The sequence below is a fragment of the Callospermophilus lateralis genome, chromosome 7 (assembly GCF_048772815.1).
Source record: "Callospermophilus lateralis isolate mCalLat2 chromosome 7, mCalLat2.hap1, whole genome shotgun sequence".
NCBI lineage: Eukaryota > Metazoa > Chordata > Mammalia > Rodentia > Sciuridae > Callospermophilus > Callospermophilus lateralis.
Window position 1 is genome coordinate 129,967,002 of NC_135311.1, and position 9,195 is coordinate 129,976,196.

Consider the following 9,195-nt stretch of genomic DNA (forward strand, 5'->3'; position numbering starts at 1 on the left):
GTATTAGTTATTCAAATTGGGATCCAAAGTCTAGATGGTTTATTTGTTTGGTGGATTTAGAAAAATCTTTTTTTAGTTGTTGATAGACCTTTATTTTATTCATTTATGTGTAGTGCTGAGAACTGAACCCTATACCTCACACATGCCAGGCAAGTGTGCCACCACTGAGCTACAGTGGGTTATTTTTTAACCAGGCACCAAGTCACCCCTGAGCCAAGAGGTATATTTTATGGCACTGCATTTTTCAAACATCCCTGCAGTCTTAGATACCTGTGTTCCTTACCTGAAAGCTGATAATGAATGAAGGACCCTAAAGACATAAAACCTTTTTGTAGATATGGCCATGTTTCTGTGTGTGTGTGTGTGATTGGGGGAACTTTGGGGCCAGGAGACATTTACCTGATCAGAAACTCACTGCCATCATTGCTTGATGATAAAGGCACAGGTTACTCCTTTTATTTCAGGGTTATTTTCAGACTTGAGTAAGGATGGGAAGCTTGAGTAGAAGTCAGGCCACTACAAAAAGATCTACCTTAGAAATGATGGGTTTAAACATACATATGTAAATATATGAGATATGAAAATGTAGATATACAAGTGGGAACCCAGTGATTTCACTCCTCCTTTATGGACTCACAGAAATGCATACATATGTTCCCCAAGAATGTTCAGAGCAACATTGTTCAACATTGTATAATAGCCCAAATGCCCATCTATAGCAGACTGGGTAAATTGTGGTATATTTCCTTAATAGAGTACTAAGCAGCCATCATTATATTCTGCAACAGGGATGTATTTTGTAAATATACTGGTGAGTTATAGGCAGACCCAAAAGAGTAGACACTGTGATTCCCACTATGTAAAGTTGAAACTGATCTATAGTGTTAGGGGTCAGGACACGGGTGCCCTTGGAGGGTAGATTCTCAAAGTAATGGAAAGAGATTTTTGAATGCTGGTGATGTTTTCTTTCTAGATCTGTGAATGTTCATGTGATGAAAGTTCACTCACTGTACACCATGATTTCTGCAGTTTTCGGTGTGTAATATTTTTTTCTTTTTATCTTGGTGCTTAGGATTGAACCTAGGACCTAGTGCATGCCAAGCATGTCCCCTGCCTCTGAGGTATGCCCTAGCCCTTGTGTAAAATATTTCAGTAAATACTATAAATAAAAAAATAACTTTTTTCACATAATGAAAACTGTTAAAAGTTTGGTCTGATTCACTCATGGTCTCAAATTTTCAAAAAACAACGAGCCTACAATGGAATAACCTGTTACCAGTCACAGTTTACTAAACTGCACTTGGTGGTTTAAAACAACTACACTTGAATAATGCACTTTGTTTGGTCATAAACCTGGAGTTGAACTTTGCCTTGAAGTTGCATACATTCAAATCAGCCCATTTCCTCAACATGATAGATATACCTTCCACTATTTGGAGTCAGCCAACATTAAGGGACAGCTCAGATCTGGGCAGTCCTTACTTTGATTCTTTTGAAGGTGTTGCAGGAAAGAAGCCCAGGGCAGAGAACAGGCACAGTTTTATATCCCTTTTTTTCTCCTTAAATACCAAGTCAAGGGACATGCAGACAGCAGGTATTGCCAAAGGAGAGATTCTTCAATTGTCTGAAGAGCCTGGCCCCTGTGCTGCTAAGGGATGGACCCCTGGCCAGGGACAGGTGGACCACTATGTTAGCACAGTACATGCTCAGGGATCTCTCTTGTTAGGATCTGCCTGAAGACAGGAATCGCAGGCCCTTCTGATTTCCAGTCATGTTTATTTGGGAGAGACATAAATAGACAAATTTTCAATTTATTTATAGAGGCACATGGAAATCACATATTGGTTTTGATTTTTAAATTTTTTTTTAGTTGTGATTGGACGCAATACCTTTATTTTATTCATTTATTTTTATGTGAAGCTGAGGTTGGAACCCAGAGCCTCGCATGTGCTAGGTGAGTGCTCTATTGCTGAGCCACAACCCCAGCTCCTTGTTTTTGATTTTATGCTTGATCTTAGACAATTTAAAGTTATGGTTTTAAATGCTCTTTTGAAACGATCCCATTGGAGAACAGTAAGGAGGAGGAGGTTGGAGAACCCAGACTGCAGGGATTACAGGCTCACCCGTGGAAACGCAGCTGGGCAAAGGTCTCAAAGTTTAAATCTATTTACCTCTATGTCTGCCATTATAGCTCTTCTTTCTAAGGTTTACAGAGAGGGAACAAGAGGTTCTCTGAGATATTTAGTATTTTAACTACAAGGATTTTCTCTGATCTTCTGGAACATCAGCTTTTGCTGCATGGTCTAGGATGACTGCTCAGATTGTAAGCCATGTTCACTAAGGGACATTGTGTGGTTTGTCGGGAGTTAAGGGGTGCGTTTTTTTTATAAGCCTTTGGATTTGTTCCCCTAAGCTGTGAACAAACTTAAAGAACCTGTGATGCGTAACCACCTGCTGGAAATGAAATCTCCAGACTGATGTTAATTAACCTTCCATTGTAAGCTGGATCCATTCACATCTCCTCCTGTAGAAAGATCTAAGTTGCTTCTGACAGCTCTGGGCCAAGTGCGGCTTGAAGCTTGATTCTTTGGCAGACATCCACAATGAAAGGTAAGCAGGTGGGTTTTTGCACAAAGAGGCCTCTGGCAGGGATTTCAGAGTCGGGGGTTCTTATTCCTCAGGGTACAGACACAACCGTCCCACGGCATGCGCCCAGGGCAGGCCTGTCCTGGGGACAATGGGTCCTGATTCATTCATCCCCATCTGTTCTCCTGGGAAGGAAATCTTTCCTTAGTGGCACCAGGTATGGCAGGGGGCAGGAATCTTTCCCAGATTCCCCCATAACCTCTCCCGTCTCTGCCGTGTTACCCCAAGAAAGTGAAAACGAGGACATGGGATGTGGTTTTCTGCTGACATTGCAGATTTAAAATTCTATAAGAGAGACTCATTGATTTACAGAGCATTTGTTACCCATCACACATATACCAGGCAGGCTTTGATTTGCTCAGATGCAAAAATGAGAGGAGGGTGGGGGTGTCCTGGGGAGGCCACAGGATCCTTTCTGGTCTGTACTTTTCTGGTCTGTACCTTTCCCTCCAGGTGGGCAAGCCTGTGTTTTACCTGAGTTTTAGTAAATTATATAATATTCCTAAGAAGCATCATTTAACCTTCCAAAGGATGGAGAGGTAGGGCGGTGTGTGGAACTGATGCTGATGTAAAAATGGAAAAGGCGAGACACACACAAAGAGAGAGAGAGAAAGAGAGAGAGAGAGAGGAGAGAGAGAGAGAGAGAGAGAGAGAGAGAGAGAGAGAGAGCGAGAGCTGTGGAGAGCTGTTTGACCTTCCCTCTCTAGACCACATCTCTTGGAACTGTTTCAGTGCTTTCTGTCCCCTCCTGGCAGGAGAGAAGACACATTTTCCCAGAGCAGCAAAATCTTTTATCCACAGAGCGTTTCAGAAATGCTCTTTCTAAATTGCCAGCCCAGGTGGAAGGAGATTTTGCTAAAACTGTTGACAGAGCGAAGCTGCCACCAGATCACAATCTCACAATCCTGCTACTACTCAAAACTCCTGGGCTGGAGGTTTTGGGGGTTTTGATCAGACCTTGGTAGACAGTGAGATTTCCACATTGCCTGCGCCAAGATGGATGAGAGCACGGAGGCACTGGAGCCACCGAGACGCTGCCTTGTGGGGAAGTTCAGGCGATCGATCAGTGGTGTGTGCAGTCGATATTTCTGCTGCCCTACACTGCTTGTCTAAAGGACAAATCCAGCTGTGTCACCTGATGCAGAAAATCCTTCCTAGGCTCTCTGCCCTCACCCATAACCTTCAGAATGGAGTCCGAGACAGCTCCTTAGCGTGGTAAGGAAGGTGCCTCACTTTTTGGTCTCAGGGTCTTTCTTGCTGATCCCCCTGCCCTGCCCTTTATGATGCATCAGTGCTGAATTATTTGGGGTCACCTCCTCCAAAAAGGCTTCTTTGACCTTCTCCAGACTGGACTAGATGCTCCTTCTCTGTCTTCCCCTCTAAAATACGAGCTCTGTAAGGACAGAGGTGGTGATGTTTAAACCTTGGCATCTCCAGCACCCCCGCCCAGGGCCTGCCAAGTCCCCAGCCTTTGTTTAAGAGCCATGGGGGAATAGGAGTCCTCAGTGGGCAGGCTCAAGTCCAAGGCCAAGGTGAGAAGAAGAGGTTGTGACATGCTTTCGAACTTCTGGTCACATCAGTCACTCCTTCTGGGGAGGAGAAAGGGAAGGTGTGCAGAGAGGCCTGAAGATAGTGTCAGAGCTGCCCCCTCTCGCCCCTCCCCTGCAGAACCATTGGGGGCAGCCACCCTTTAGGATTTGTGCCACATTGTTGCTATTACATTTCCTTCCTTTTTATTCTCAGCTCAATGGTACACTGCCCGCCTGGGCTCCTGGAATCCATGCCCAGAACTGCGCAAACCAACCAACCAACCAAAAACAACCCCCAAGCCTCCATTGGCAGTGCATGGACACAGGCTCCTGATACAAAGAAGTCAGCTGCTGTCCCCACCTTCCCTAAGCCTAGTCCTCAGCCCAGGGACAATGTTTCCTTTTTACCTATTTTTTTTTTCTGTTAGTTTTCTTTACATCTCTTTTATTTCTTGATTTAGCAGATGGAGCTATTTAAAGTGCAAAACTGACCCTCCACCTCCACCTGAAGCTGAGGGTGCCCTTTGGAATAGAGCTCAAGTTCCTTCCCGGGGCTCACCACGCCTGCTGCTTCTGACCCTCTGCTACTTACCTTTCTTTCTTTCTTTTTCTTTTTCTTTTTTTGTGGTGCTGGGGATTGAAGCCAGGGCCTGGTCATGCGAGGCAAGCGCTCTACCAACTGAGCCACATCCCCAGCTCCTCCTGTCTGTACTTTCTGTACTTTTCGTTTTTTCTTTCTTTCTCTTGGTCATGTGCATTTTCAGTTTTCACATCTGAAGAATGCCCACGTCCTCGTATTTGTGCCCTTGTGCAGTCCCTTCTGGGATGTGGCTGGGACTCAGTGGCTTGCTTCTAAGGATAGAATATGTCAAGATCGACAGGATGTTGCTTTGTCTGTGGGAGGTTACAGAAAGGCTCTGGTTTCTGTCTTGCTTCCTCTCTTGCTCTCCTACTGGCTTGTTCTAAGAGAAGCCAACTGCCCTGTCAACGGCCCTAGGGAGAACAAAGGACCAAGTCATCTCAGCAACAGCTCATAAGGAACCCAACCAGCCGACAACATGTGAGCTGCCCTTGAAGTGCATTCACCCCCAGTCGAGTCTTCGGAGGAGACACAGCCTGGCCTGCCACCTTCATTGCTGCCTTGTAAGGGACCTTGAGCCACAGGACCTGGCTCAGCCCCCAATCCTGGCCAGCAGAAGCTGAGAGCATACATGATCCTGGTCCTAAGCTACTAAATTTGGGGTTAATTCATTACTCAGAAATAGATAACTAATACAACCATTATGCTGTCCATTTTTCTGTTCAGTCATAGAGTTTTTAATTCCCACCTTAATTCCTCCTTCACCAAATTATGTGTGTGTGCATTATTATGTTCAATAACATTTTTAATAAATATATACATATATTTAAAAAACATGTAACAAACTGAGGATTCCTTTGGTTTGGTTTCTGTGCCCATAAAATCAAATACAAGATAGTACAAAGTGTGGGACTTGACTAGGAACCTAGGGTCTTGCAAATTCTAGGCGGGTGTTTTACCACTGAGTGACACCCCCAGCCCTCCCCCCTCCCTCCCTCCTGCCTCCCTTCTTTCCTTCCATCCTGAGGTTCTGGGGCTTGAACCCAGGGCCTTGCACATGCTAGGTGAGTGCTCTCCCACTGAGCTGCATCCCCAGCCCCCCTATTTTTTATAAATATATTTGTAGTTGTAGTTGGACACAATACCTTTCTTTTATTTATTTATTTTTATGTGGTGCTGAGGAACAAACCCAGGGCCTCACATGTGCTAGGCGAGCGCTCTACTGCTGAGCCACCACCCCAGCCCCTCCCAGCCCCCCTGTTTATTCTTGAACATTTTCTGGTTTCATTTCAAACAGTCACTGAAGTATCCCCAGTGTCTGTCATTATAGCTGTGTAAAAGGAAACCCCAAAGATTCGCACAGTTTACATAAGCAGTCTGCAGCAGCTGGCGAGAGCTGTGGGACCATACATGCTTCTATTTATTTCCATGGAAATCTGGATGTGCTTTAGGCTCCAAAGACACCCAGACAGTGCTGAACACGGAGCGTGCACTGCTCTGCAAACCCAGATCCTCAGCTGCAGAATGAAATGTTTCTATTTTAAATAAACATCCCAGCCCCTGTAGAGTCAAATAAGTGCTGTTCTTCCAAGTGAACACCATTCAAATAATTTCTGGACTCTTTCTTTGGCGAAGAGTACCGAAACACTGGGCTCCGTCCTGTAGCCAGGCCTTATTTTTTTTCACCCCTCTCCTAACCCCAGTGCTTACCCCTAACTGGACAGCCCTTCTAGAACCAGGGCTGGTGCATCCCTTTCTCTGGGCAGCTTGTCCTGAAGCAAGTTTCCCTCCCTCTGCCACTTGCTCTCAGAGCTTTTTTCTCCCTTGTGTGACACTTGCCATGAAGCATATAATCTCTAAGTCTGTAATCCTGGTGACTAGGGAGGCTGACGCAGGAGGATCCTAAGTTTGAGTTCTGCCTCAGCAAATCAGCAACATCAAAAAGGCTGGGGATGGAGCTTGGTGGCAAAGTGCTCTCTGTTCAATCCTCAGTACCAAAAAAAACCCCACTTTCCCACTGAGCCTGAGAGGTCCCTGAGGGCAGGGATTTTGTCTTATTCACTGATGTGTCCCCAGGATGGTCCCAGTCTTAGCACACACTAATAAATATTAAAGGAATCAACAAATCGGTTGTAAAAGACTGTTGACTCTTTACAAAAATTAATCCATCCTCACAGGATCAAAATTTGTTACCCTTAATAAAGTTGAAGAGGTGACATTTATGGAGACCTTACTAAAGGTCAAACAGTGGACTTTGGGGGGCGGGTACTGGGAATTGAAGTCAGGGTCCCTCAACCACTGAGCCACATCCCCAGCCCTATTTTATATTTTATTTAGGGTCAGGGTCTCACTGAGTTGCTTAGCACCTGGCTGTTGCTGAGGCTGGCTTTGAACTCTTGATCCTCCTGCCTCAGTTTCCTGAGTTGTTGGGATCACAGGCATGGGCCACTGCGCTGGGCAAACAGTGGACTTTTAATATCACATTGTTTAATTCTGTCCCTACAACAATCCTATGGGGTGGATACTGTCATTCCCATTTAACAGATGAGGAAACTGAGTTTCAGAATCATGAAATACCTTGCACTAAGCCACATGGTTTACAGCCTGTTCAACTCCAAAGTGTAAACCTTTAAACATTTTACTATACCATTTTTCTTTATTTTATTTTTGTTAATTTATTAATGTTTTGGATATTTAAAAAACCCAAAATACATACAAGAAAAAAAATCAATCGTTTATATTCTTAATAAGCAGAGCTTTAATTAATGTAAATCTTGGCATATTTTTTTCTAGCTGCTTCTTTTTAAAATTTCTCTACCTACTTTGTTGGAAATGTTTGGAAGACTGTGCCAAAGGTCCGAAAGCCATTTTAATGAAAAGCAGAGTAGAGTTTTGCATCCTGCAGCAACAAATGTTGGGACAACTGCTGTCTCCCACGGTGGCAGCAGGTGAGTCTGGGTGTGTGTGGAAACACGGTCTCCCCAGGCAGCAGCACCTGGCTGGAAAAGACTTCCGGTGAAGGCAGACTTACTCGTCCACTTCCTGTCCTTCAGGGTAGCAGTCAGCTTTCTGTTACTGTGACAAAACACCTGAGGTAGTCAACTTTTTGAAAAGGAGGAACGGTTTATTTCGACTCACAAGATTCAGAGGTTTCAGGCCAGGGTTGCTTGGCCCTGTTGCCTTGGCGGGAGTTCATGGCAGAGCGGGTCTGTTGATTTCATGGCCGCCAGGAAGCAAAGAGACAGACAGGAAGCAGGGAGGGGCTGGGGTGCCAAGAGTCCCCCAAGGCCGTGACCCCAGTGGCCTGACTCCCTCTAGGTCCCACATCTCACAGGCTCAACCCCTCCCAGCAGCACCTTGGGACCAATCCTTCAACACATGGGTCACTGGGTGACGTCCCAAATCCAAATTATAGCATCCAATTATTACTTCCCTTTCTTGACAAAAGGAACCTGAGTTCTATTTTTATCCCACCCACTGAGCTGGCCCCAAGGTCAGTTCTCCCTGGAAGGACACCTGGAGCTGTCACCACCCCCCTCCAGAGGACCAGCCTTGATTCCTTCCCTATTCAGTCCTGACCTTCGTGTGTGTGTGTGTGTGTGTGTGTGTGTGTGTGTGTGTGAGAGAGAGAGAGAGAGAGAGAGAGAGAGAGAGAGAGAGAGAGAGATACCCAAGGCACCACTGAAGTGGACGGTCCCTCCATGGTGCTCCTTACTTCCAGGACACATCATGGCCCCCACAGTGCCACCCACACTTGGTACTGCCCGGACCGCGGTGTGTATTTGTGGGTTCTGTTTACACTTCTCTTTTCCTGTCAGGGCAGAGACTGTGTTTTAGACATTTTCCTCTTTGCATTATTTAGCATATTCGATGTATAAAACCCTCATAAACAAACACACCAGCTGTGGGGGGAATGCTCGGAATCGGGCAGACTTGGTTCAGATTCCGGCTCTGCCACTGACTAGCTCTGTGACTCTGGGCGTGTGGCTCAAGTCCTCTGGATTTTGCCTTGTTTATTGATAAAGTGAAGGTGATAATCTTGCTCTTTGGTTTGATAAATGAGGGTGCAATGGGTCCATTGTGGTACACACCTCGGTGCATGGCGAAGTCCACAGAGCTTCTAGAACATAGGGGAGGTCAAGGGCCCTGGATTCTGTGCCGAGCTTTGCCATGGTCCTAGAATAAGAGTTCGATTCTCTGAATCCCAGCATCCTCATCTGTGAGAAGGGGAGATAGCCACCTCCCACAGTTGTTGAGCATTTTCTATGAAAAATAACACACACGAAAGTCTACGCCTCACAGGAGGCCCCGAGAGGAAGCTTTGGGAGCTTGTCCAGGCTCCCTCATGCCCTTTGGAATCTCAGCTGCAGGAAGCAGGTGGACAGCGTCCAGGGCTCAGGTCTATGCTGAGCCAAAACCAGACTCTAGAGATGGTGTCCC